Below are 12,452 nucleotides of genomic sequence, written 5' to 3'. Positions count from 1 at the left end.
ATCTCATTGTGTGGCATGAGCCAGCAAGATAACATGAACCAAAAATCTGTATGTTTGTGTGTGATTTTATTAATTTCAAAAATGATTCCATCTCTGTTTTGTGCAAATGATATCGGACTGGTTTAGATGAAAGAAAGGACAGGAGCTAATAGGTCTCATGGGACAGATATTTAGAGTCTTTTGACATCTCAGTATTTCAAATATGCAACACTTTGAATATGCTTAATCTTGAATTTATAAAGCTCTAGAGAATAAGACTTCAATTCATTCACAACATAGGTCATGATGGCACAATGGAATATTACTGGATGAGGAGGGCCCACCCATACAGAAGACGTGATATTTCATATTTCATGGCAACTTACACTGTCACTCTTCTTCTGCAACTTGACGAAGGAGCATATAATTTATTCAATTTTCTGACACAGGCTCTGCCCATTAGAAAGTCAGAGACAGTAATAAACTTACTTAGTTTAGAGACTGTGGAAGGTATCACACGGCAGCAGTTTTCAGGAGGTTAATTGCCACTGATACTTCTCACAGACATTCAACAGCAGCTAAGCCTCTTCCCTTTTAAAATCACTCTCAGTCACTCATACCAGTAGGTCTGGACCTCATAATCTTTCTTTCTCTCTTACTTCTTTCATGTGGAAAAATAGAGACAGAGTTCAGTCTGATAAAAAACAAATACTGAAAAATCTGAAACACTCAATATTAGTTTTCTGAGGTTTTGATGTCCCCGCCACCACACCCTTATTTTCCTCCAAATGCCTTTCCCCGGCCTCCACCACCTTTGTTGTGTTTTGCTTTGTGGTTTTTTGTTTTTGTTTGTTTTTGTTTGGTTTTGTTTGTTTTTTTTTGTCTTGAATGTTTTTATGGGTTTAATTTCAGTATCACTAGATTATTGTCATATCACTAGAACAATGCAGGAAATTTATAGGTGATACCCTCAGTGATAACTGCTTGATTTGTCCATACTCTCATTACTCTGTTATTACCCAGTTAATTCAGAGGAGCCACTTCCTACATCTCCGTTGAAAAACAAAACAACCACAAGCTTGTCTACCTAAACAGTTTTATTGATCTAACTTGAAAGCACCAATAAAAGAAATATTTTAGGAAAAGTTAATCAAATAAAAAGTCAAGTGCTCTTGGGAAAAAATGTTTTTTTTCTAAATTGAATATCTTCTGATATTCTTTTCCATCTCCAATGTTATTTAAAATCATTATTAAATACAATTAGTTAAAATTATTGATTACAGCTATTATTTTTAATAAAAAATGTCTTGTTAAGGAAATCGCTGTTAAGCAGAAAATAGTTCTGTACTTAGGAAAAAAAAAAGGAGAACAACTTTCTGATTTGTTCAGACTGAATATTGAGGATATGAACTTTGATATTAACTTAACTAAGCTTTCAGACATTTTATAGTGCAGTTGCCAATGAGACCTTACTCTTGAGTTCTTATGTCTAAATCTTGGTGCCAGAAGACAAAGGAACCAGTCTTTTGAGATTTACACATGAAAGTAAATAATAAAGTCTGTATTCCTGTTTGGCCAAATTTAGAAATATGTCCTCTGAGAGAAGGCAGGTCACAACCATCCCTCCCCCACCAGGTTCGGGAAAAAAAATAAATTTTCCTGGAAGGAAAGTGAAAGAGATAAAAACTATTTATTTACCAAACACACAGGAAAAGGATAATGATGCTAAATAATAAAACCTCTCGCTCTGCTGAGAGAAACTCGGGAAAATTTCAGAGTCCTTCTGTAGATCTCTCTCCCCCTCCTTGGAGCTGGGACGGGGTGGTGGGCCCACCTCCAGGGCCAAGGCCTCAGTGGAAGGTCCTCCCGATGTATTCTGATGTTGAAACAGTCCAGCAGAAAGAAAAAAAAAATGTCCCAGAAAAAACAAAAGTTCAACTCTGTCTCTCTCTGGAGAAAGAAAAAGGAGCTGAAAAACTGGCCAAAAGCAAGACAGGGGCCTTCCCCACTCTCGCTCTGCTGCGAGATGAAAAAAAGTCTCTGTCTCTGTGTGACCTTGAGCAAGCTGCAAACTGCTTTGAAGAAGTTTTGTTCAGGTTTTCCTTCCCTCTCTCAGGCTCAGTTTAAAGGAACAGAAAGGCACAAAATTAATTCCCTGGCATGGGGCAGCAACAGGGGATACATGTCACAAAGTCACCCCAAGATAGTCTGTTAGAAAAAGTTGTCAATATTTTCTACCATTTTTCATGTAAATATTTTTTTTTCTTTCTCCTTTTTTCTAAAAATGTCTCTTACTCTTCCACTAAGATTTTGATGAAACACTTAATGAGTTGTCAAACATCAGAAAACTCCTTTCTTTCCTGGGAAGAAAAAAAAAAAGGAACAACTTTCCTATGCAAAAGCAGAATAAAAATTGCTGGTGTCTGAAGCCTAAACTAAAACTTGCTGAAGTCAGTGAATATGAATCTATTCATATTCAGAAGCTGTCTTTTGAATACTTGCAGTTCTTTGCCTGTGTGATAATACAGATGGTATAACACTAGGAGGTAGAAGACCTGGGTTTCTTAACCTAAGGAACATTGTTCAAGCAATTCCACATCAGAAGACCAAACTAGCCTTGGAAACAGAGTTTCTCCTACCTATGTGTGAGTTTTGCATGCATGGCTTAAATGAAAATGAAAGCTGAATTTCCAGCCAAGGAGCTTTGAGCTCCTTTTCCTGGAGTACTCACAACTGTTCACTTAAATGAGTAATCACTGGGCAAAAACAAGGACAAATTTAGGTGTCAGCCAGGATCTAGACTTGTCTCTTCCTTAGGCATGCCTGATTCTGACAGACTTCTCTGTACAGCTGAAACCAGAGGTTCACAGGATCTGCAGGTCCTTCCCATCCAGCTTCATTCCACAGAGGGGAGGTGAATTCAGTTCCTTCAGCATAGCTCCAGTCCTGCTGCAAGGCTTGTGTTTTGTGGTGAAGTAACTGGCATTTGAAACATCTCTTCATCAGCCCCTGTTCACATCTCAAGCACCTTTTTTTTGTTTCATACACATCACATAACACACAGTTAAATACCATCATATAGATTCCACCACCATTCCAACTGGAAATACCCTGAGTATACTTCACTTGTCACGATGTCCTGAAGAATTATCAATTTCAGTGATAAATTTCCATAAATAAGAAACAAATATCTAAGCCCTCAGTTCAGTAAAGACAGAGATGATGATGAGAAATTTCTCAAAGTAACCCTAATTACCTTAAAAGACTTCATTAGATTGGGTGTCTCAGGTGTCTAGGCAAAGTGTTTGCTTTCTAACTTTGTTTCCTGCGCACAGGAACTGAAATTCCACCAAACTATCCCTTTAAATGCCTAGGTGGTGAGTTGAATCTCTGCTCAAAGTATTTCAAAAATATATTTAGGTGCCTAGATGCATATGTAGCTGTGTTTAGACAGTAAACTTGGGGGAAATGCATCTCGCTGATAAGAGAGATATAAAAGGGATAAGTATCTTCCAATATCTGACTTTGACATTGAGTGTCTTTAAATTTACTTTGGGGAGGGGAGGATTATCTCTGTCTCAAAACAAAATTAACATCCTGCAAGCTATAAACAGGTGCTACAAATATTATTTGCTCATGTTCTTATTTTACAAGCATAGAAAGACTTGATTCAGATCTAGTCGGATGACTCATTTTAATAGACCTGGTATGATTTTAATTGGCTGAATGTTGATTTTATCCTTCTTGTGAAGCATTTTGCTGCAGAGAATTGGAATCTTAACATGATCTGTGCTGAGATTAAGTAATATCTCTCTTTTAATTTTCTTCATTTTGTCCTTTGATCTGTATCTGTATCTAATAGATGCAAAAGAGTGCTTTATTTCAGAAGCTATTAGCTCAGAGAGAAATATTCTGTGTTTCTTCTTACTAGCAGACAATATTTATGGATTCTGTTGGGCCATAGGGACAGTATTTTAGAGTCTTCTGTGTAGAGGGAATTTATAGTTTGTAAACTGTGCTTTCCACTCACCAAAAAAAAAAAAAAAGGGAAAAGCATACTACTCTCAACAACTTACTGTACCATTTGTGGCATTATAAGCAAGAAACCTGAAGTGAGGAGAGACAAAAACCCAATCAAACAAATAAAAAAATCTTTCTTTCAATATAATTTTTCACTGTTGAAATGGCTAAATTTAGGAGAGTTACTTTTGGAGAGTAACTCTGTAATGAATAATGTACCATGTAGTTGCATAGATGGATGAACCATGTGTTGTGATGGTGGAGAAAAGAAGCATTCATTTGGAAAACAGAAAGTGGCCTTGTTGGGTATACTGGAGTTGGGGATTTGCTTAGCAACCAGCTGCAGCACTTAGGCACAAACAAGTCTCTGGGGGCAAATGAGATCTACCCAGAGGTACAGAGAGAGCTGGTTGAACTTACCAAGGCAATTTTCATCAGCAAAGAGAGGAAACAGCTTCAAGTTGTGCCAGAAGAGGTTTAGATTGAAGATTAGGAAAAAAAAAATCACAGAAAGGCTTGTCAAGCATTGGAACAGGCTGCCCATGCAAGTGGTGGAATCACCATTGCTGGAGATATTTTAAAGCTGGAGATGTACTTGGGGACATGGTTTAGTGGTGGCCTTGGGAGTGCTGGGTTAATGGTTGGACTCACTGATTGTAGAGGTCTTTTAAAACATAAATGATTCAGTGACTCTTTGGGTTGAAGAATTTAAATTTTCATGAATACATATATGCATATGAAAGATAAGAGGGAGGTTTCAAGCTCATCTGAAACATTTGTACCTTTTGATGCTGAAAGTCTTTGAGTAAGAGTAGGTAGTCTTCTTCTACTGAGACTATAGCAAAATTATAGAACAAATTTTTAAGAAACAGGTGAATTCCTGAAAGTATAATCAGCATATCAGCAATAAGGTGTTAAGCTATTCTGTAATCTATATTATTACAGTTAATACAGTGCCACTGAAGAAAGCCTCCTACCTTTTGAAGCTTCCATGAAGATTTTATTACTTTGATGTCCCTTAACAATTTTGACATGACATAAAGCAGATGACTATCAAAATTAATTTAATCAAAATTCATATTTCTGTCTTATATTTATTTGTTTCTTTGCTTCTGTTTAGGACACATATCTTTGTCTGTTAAAGCACTTAGTTTCAAGATCATCACCAGAAAAAAAAAAAAAATCTAGTAGGCACTGACAAGTTTCGATCAGAATTTAAGGTTTCCTGACAATGAAAATCCTGTTCTCATAAATGTTGTGATACTGGAGCGTTCCTGAGAATTTTGGCACTTGAGCGGTTAAGTCAGTTCAACCAAGGCTGAGTTACTCACCAAGGTAAAATGTAAAATAAAAAGCACTGAAACACATCTCATCAGCACTCAGTATTATTTATGGAGAGTGCCTGGGCATTCCGGCGGGTAATACTCCTGTTGTTTGTTTAAGTAAAATAACTAATTTGTCTCTTTAATAAGAACATTATAGATATCCTGTGAATTTCTATGTCAGCAGCACTTCGAAAAGATGGTGTGTGCATAGACAGACATACTGAGAATAAACTACTGAGAGCTTTACTCTGTAGGTAGAAAGATGAACCTGAGGGTAAAATATTTCAGAACTATTCTGACAACAATGCAAGTTTATGAAATGCTTGTGTTGGGAGAAAAAAAGATTATAATAATACTCTGCACATGAGTTGCACTTTTCACCTGGGAAACCTAAAGTATTTTTCAGACATCAGCACTCCCAAGAGGAAGGTCTTGTGTTATTCTACAGATGGATGAACCAAAGTACAGGGGCATCTATCACCTTTCCAGCTCCCTCTGGAGTAAAGAAGACTTTTCTATTGGGCAGAAAATGATGCCCTGTGATCTAAACTGCTTTTAAAAAAGAAAGGAAAATGAAAGAGAGGAAGAGAAAGAGAGAAAATGTCTTTTACAGTTTCAATAAGCTGCCAGTGTTGTTGTGCGCTGGTTGGAATCTAAAAACACTAATTTTAATAGAAATGGCTGGAAATATTTGCTGGTTTTAACTTATTTTTATAACTTGATCTTGGTTTTCTCTAAGCATTTAAAATAGCATGAAACTTTTTCCTCCACTGCTCTTCTTCTTCTTGTGAGGTTAGTTTCTTTTCTAAGTGATTTTGAGCTCAGCAGACGTATTTGTGTTAACAAAACCAGGAATAGAAGTCTTAATGGCTGGACAGTTTTAATCCCATCTAATATTATAAATAAACCAGAAAGTATGCTTAGTATTGAACTTGTATTGCATGAGGTGTCTCTGGAAGATGCATGAACAGACATTTAATCAGACTGATTAACAGGCGTGTAATCTGATACTGGTAACTCTTTACCTTGTCCCCATCTGCTTTCTTGATTTGTTATAAAGTTTACTTCATGGAAAAAAAAATCTGCTGTGGAAGTTTGAAGATTTGGGTTACATCTTTTCTGTACTCTTTGGACTTTTGCCTGTCTGTTTGCTTTTCTTTAGAAATGAACTGTTAAAGCAATATGCACAGGGCAAGATCCACACCAAACAGAGCCTTGGCTTAAAACTTCTCTAGAAGTTACATGTCCATGCCTACTGCAGTAGGAATGCCAGTCAATACGAAGGGACTTTTGCTTCAATGGGTTTGTAAACATCCTAAATTAAAGAAAGCCAGGTCATCTTAGACAAACATATCAGATAATATGAGTAAAAGGACACGATCCTCTGCAAGGGAAGATGTTCTTTGCCTGGATCTTACCAGTTCAGAAAATGCTTTTAGGGTGTTCTTGTTTTAAAACATACTCTGCGGCATCTCTTTGGTGTCACTTAGAAAGTCTGTATATCATAGTTTCTGGGCTTTGCTTCCTAGGTTTGCTCCTTTCTTAAAAGAGGGATCTCAATCCCTGTAACCTGAAGTTACATAGCAGATTCTCCTCTGCCAGAGCCCCTGTCGCCTTTTCCACCTCAAATTATGTACAACACACTTGCATAGAGAAAAGTGTAGCTGTGAGTGAGAAAATACTATACTATAGGCCATAGAAAATTCTCTTATGGCCTATCAATGAGCTAGAATTCCAGAGCAGACACTGGGTACAGGATGCTCAATTAGTCTAGTAATTTGGGGTGGATCAGATTTGAGGGACATGCTGTGCTACCAGTCAGTGCTGGAAGAGATATCTCCAGAGTAGCATAGAGAAATCTGCTACACTGAAGTTTTTCTTACTTTCACAGAGATGAAATGTCTAAAACAACAGTAAAAGTGTTAACTATGAAATAATTTATTCCAATGGTTCCTTGAAAAACACATGAAGAGGATGATCCCCTAACACAAAGAATTAGGAGATTAAGGTCATATCTAAAAACACAACAATGCAAGGATTTAGCAAGGCAATGCAATTCCTTGAAAATTCCTTCCCCACATTTGTGGTAGTACTAGCTTGGTTGTACAAAAGAAAAAGGTGGGGGGGGAGGGGGAAGTGAAAGAGCGGGGAGAGTCCTCTGAAGTTGAAAACTTTGTATGGAATTATTTATGATGTTTTCCATGATATTTAGATTTGTGATGAAGCTTGAGGTTTCAGCAAACCCATTTTTCTGGTTTTAGTTGCAAACAGAAATTCAGCTGGATGATGTGCAACACCTGAGCTGAGGGCATCCTGGAGGATGTGGGAAAGGAGAACCCCCTGACAGTCACAGCTGCTGCGCTGCCTCTTCCAGGAGCAGAGAACATCCGTGGAGAGGAGGACAGGTTGGGGTAAAGCTGGGATGTCCTTCTGCAGGTGAGCATGGCCAGGCTGGAAAGGGATGTGAAGAGATAGAGACCAACATCCTACAGCCATAGTGGGGCAGGGACTGCCAGTGCCCAAAATGTGGTTCTGTGCTGTGAGCAGGTACAGAAAGTCCCACAGGTGCCTCAGGCCCTGTCAGTGTGCATGGGCCTTCTGTGGATCAGAGGTTTTCCAGATTGGGATGAAAACTCTAAATCTTACTGAGAGACAACTGTTCCCCCATAACCTCTGTTCCACAGCCAAAAGATGGTGGTGCTTGTAATCCATTAAGTCTTTGCCTGAAGTTAAAAGAGAAAAATTATACATAAAAGAAAGTGAAAATGTTTCAGAATCAGAATGTACAAATACATAACAATAGTTAAACTGCTTCATTTTCATGAGGTTTTACATTGACTCATTTATCCATTTTTGATTCCAGTGAGGGAGAGCAAGAGTGGCTCCCGACTCTTCGCTCTCTGAAATTAAAAGGCAGTAAATTTTAAACCAATAAAAGCAAATGTTGTTTTGTTTTGTTTGCTCTTTTTTTTTCTTTCTTTCTTTTTTTTAATGTAGCTGATACTCAACCTGAATATTTCACTGTCAGATGAGGTCACTAGATGCAACTGCAATATCAGGACTTTAGAAAAGGTCTGAGTAATTTTATTGCCAGTAATAACAGTTTTGCCATTACAGAAGCTAAAAAAATGTTGGAAAGGTCACCAGTCTTCATGCTTCAAGGTCTGGACGGTCACCTGTGGGGTCAGGACAAAATTCAGTCATGCAGTATGAACACCCAAAAGTATACTTGCACACATACACTCACATCAGTACTTTCAGAATTACTCAGTAATAGTTTTTAACAGGTGATAGACAATGTGTTACCTGAGAAATGAAGAGTCTTAATTTTGAGCTGGTTAATATTTTTAGCCATCTCTTAGCCAAAGAAGGGCTTCCCATGGTTTCTATTTCTCATAGATGCACTTGGATATTTGGCATAGAATTATATCATGAGTGGTTTACAACAGTAGTTCAGACCCTTTTTTACTTCAGAGAGTGACTGAGACAATTGAAAATGGACTTTGATGGGTTTGGTCCCTCTTCTCCATCCTGGGACAGATGCTGACCTCTTGTTCCCTGCCTGCATCGAATAGCTCCTCAGTGTACAGGATCATAGTGTAGGGACCTCTATTCTGATCCTGCAGAGACCAGTACAACCATAGCAGAGTTTTTTAACTTGACATGGTGCCTCACCAGCAAGGCCCAACTTAGCAGCATGGAAGCATTTTCTTATTGTGCTGTTGGTAGATCGTACGGTTAGTGAAACATTTTATGCCTTAAAGATTGGAGGAAATCTGAGGTTTGAGCTGAGAGGGGAGAGTCAAAGCTTAATCTGACCAAATAGAAGAGAAAAAACTATTCAAGTGATTCTGAAGTTTCAGTGGAATCTCTAATCACTGAAAGTGTTCATCCTCAGCAGATGATCAAGTTCTTTATTTTTTTTTATGAAGAAAAAACCCAGAATACAATGTTCTGGTGTAATCAAATTTCCACAAAATTCTTTGAACCATTTAAGGCTGATTAGATGACACAGCTCACATTCTGTTGCGGGTACCTTAGACCTATTACTCATACCTAAATTCAATATTTTCTTCATGGGCTACAGCAGTATGATTATGAAACTGTCAGATTTCAGGAAACCAGCTATGACTTCTTAGAATTGTGAGCTTCTTGAATGCCTCAGTCCTATTTCATGTGATATTTTACAGGCTGCCTACAGAGGCAGAGTTTGAGAGTGAGATAATCTTGCAGATCTCAGCCTCCTGGGGAGAAGTTCACTTTTCCTGTTTATGAAACTAGCTGATACTAGGCTGCACACTGTAACTGGATGCAACAGGAAGGGAAAGTTTGTAAACTTTTTTTTTTCCAGATATTGACCAAAACTGAAGCATGAAAATGAATGAAAAAGGAAGGAAGATAAATTACAATTATAGACAAGGTGTGTCTTTTACTTGCTCAGTTCTACTTGCTTAACAAAAGATGAGGATGTTTAAATTGAGAAACTCCAGTGAGTAGTCACTGTTTCTCAGTCTCCAGACACCTCTGGACAGATGTGTGTCTGACAGATGCACAGTATTGTAATTAACATAAAGGCAACTCAGTCATGTTTAATAGGATGCAAGAAACAAAAACTTGATCTAGACCACATAATCCTCCCTTCTACCTTTTTCCTATGGTATTTCTAGGATTGTATGTATTACTGTCATGATTTGTCTATGATTTTAGCTAGTATTTCCATGTTCATAAAAACTTTTTTAAACTTATCATCCTTCACATATATACATACATGCATAGCACAGCAGATCCTCTACAGAAATGGAATATTTTGCAATTTTGGAAGGAAAGAGAAGATGGGAAAAAAACCCAAAAAACAAATGGGAGAGATAGATCCTCCTCACATCATTTCACATACTCAAAGAAGGTGCTCAGGAGAGAGCACAAGGAAAGAAATGTAGCATAACAGTCTGTGTAGGAAGAAATGGAATAACAATAAAATCTCTGTTAAGGAACTGGGGGAGCCTTGGAACTCACAAAAGACACTGAAATGGCTAAGATACCATCCTTTCTTCTTTTACTTCATTTGAATTTAAGGGGTATTTATTACATTGACGAATCTTCAGTATGTTTCTTTGACTGATTCATGAGTTGCATTTTGCTGTATATAGAATGGAAGCTTACACCAAAAAAAAATTTTCTGCCCACTCCATTTCCCTTTGGTAAATTTGAGAATAAGATTGGCTGAAACATCACGGGCTTAATATCTTAGAAAGTAAATGTGGTTTTTTTAATGCAAACCAGAGGTACTGGTTGGATGGGCTGGGTCAAGGAGACTGAAAGGAAACACAGTGGACAATCAGCATCTGAATGACACCTCCTTGGCCCTCATTTTATTCCATAGGAAAGGCAAAGGGACAAAGAAAGCAGCACACCTCACACCCTAAAATCAGTGTCTTCTCCCAAATAACTTTTTCTTTATTTAAATAAAGACATTCAGCGATAGGCATCAGATATGTAGACATCTGCAGCTGGTTTAATCACATTTGGCATATAATGCATTTTATATTCTGTGCTGAATAATCATGTTTTGTGTGTGTGTGTGTGTGTATCAAACATATGCTCTCTCCCACTCTTTTTCTGTCCATCAACAATATCTTTTTACACAATGGCATGACTTCATCCAAATTTGACAGAAAAATAAAGGTTTCAAAGGCATTCTGTCATGTGCTGCTACAATGCTGTTTATTCTGGGAAAACATACAACTTGAAAGACACTGTTGTCACACTCCCCTTAGTGAAACCATCAGATGTTCATACTTTATTAAACATCAGAGAATTCACGTTGTGAAAGTAATGCAGAGAGAAAGAAAAAACCTGGAAGCAGGTATTTATTAGCTCTGGTACTCTCTGAACTAATTATTTAAACACTGTTATTAGCTTAGATCATAGTTTAATGGCAGAGTATCTGCACCCTTTTTAAAAGAAGCTGCCAAACTAATAAATGATACAGAGGTTTCAAGGATCCGATTTCCAGAGGGAACATGATATCTTTTAGATTTGGAAGTGGTGTTTCATGTAAGCACTGCAGTACTGGTAACAAGGACTAATTTTTATTGCAAATTATTTCTATATACAGAAAAATTAGTTCTCCAGGACCATCCATCTGACAGTGTGGTTTTTGAATGCAGAAGCACAGAAAAGGTCTTTTCAAAGAGAGAGAGAGAGAGAAAGAAAGAGAGAAATAGAGGAAGAGAGGAGTTGGGAGGGAGGGAGGGAGGGAAGGAAGGAAGGAAGGAAAGGAAGGAAGGAAGGAAGGAAGGAAGGAATTCGGAAGGAAGGAAGGAAGGAATTCGGAAGGAATTCGGAAGGAATTCGGAAGGAAGGAAGGAATTCGGAAGGAAGGAATTCGGAAGGAAGGAAGGAAGGAAGGAAGGAAGGAAGGAAGGAAGGAAGGAAGGAAGGAAGGAAGGAAGGAAGGAAGGAAGGAAGGAAGGAAGGAAGGAATTCGGAAGGAAGGAAGGAAGGAAGGAAGGAAGGAAGGAAGGAAGGAAGGAAGGAAGGAAGGAAGGAAGGAAGGAAGGAAGGAATTCAGAAGGAAGGAAGGAAGGAAGGAAGGAAGGAAGGAAGGAATTCGGAAGGAAGGAAGGAAGGAAGGAAGGAAGGAAGGAAGGAAGGAAGGAAGGAAGGAAGGAAGGAAGGAAGGAAGGAATTCGGAAGGAAGGAAGGAAGGAATTCGGAAGGAATTCGGAAGGAAGGAATTCGGAAGGAAGGAAGGAAGGAAGGAAGGAAGGAAGGAAGGAAGGAAGGAAGGAAGGAAGGAAGGAAGGAAGGAAGGAATTCGGAAGGAAGGAAGGAATTCGGAAGGAATTCGGAAGGAAGGAAGGAAGGAAGGAAGGAAGGAAGGACTTCGGAAGGAAGGAAGGAAGGAAGGAAGGAAGGAAGGAAGGAAGGAAGGAAGGAAGGAAGGAAGGAAGGAAGGAAGGAATTCGGAAGGAAGGAAGGAATTCGGAAGGAAGGAATTCGGAAGGAAGGAATTCGGAAGGAAGGAATTCGGAAGGAAGGAAGGAAGGAAGGAAGGAAGGAAGGAAGGAAGGAAGGAAGGAAGGAAGGAAGGAAGGAAGGAAGGAAGGAAGGAAGGAAGGAAGGAAG

The sequence above is a fragment of the Coloeus monedula genome (assembly GCF_965178545.1).
Source record: "Coloeus monedula genome assembly, chromosome: Z".
NCBI classification, from domain to species: Eukaryota; Metazoa; Chordata; class Aves; order Passeriformes; family Corvidae; genus Coloeus; species Coloeus monedula.
The sequence above is the reverse complement of the archived record's forward strand: the minus strand, read 5'-3'. Positions refer to the sequence as shown.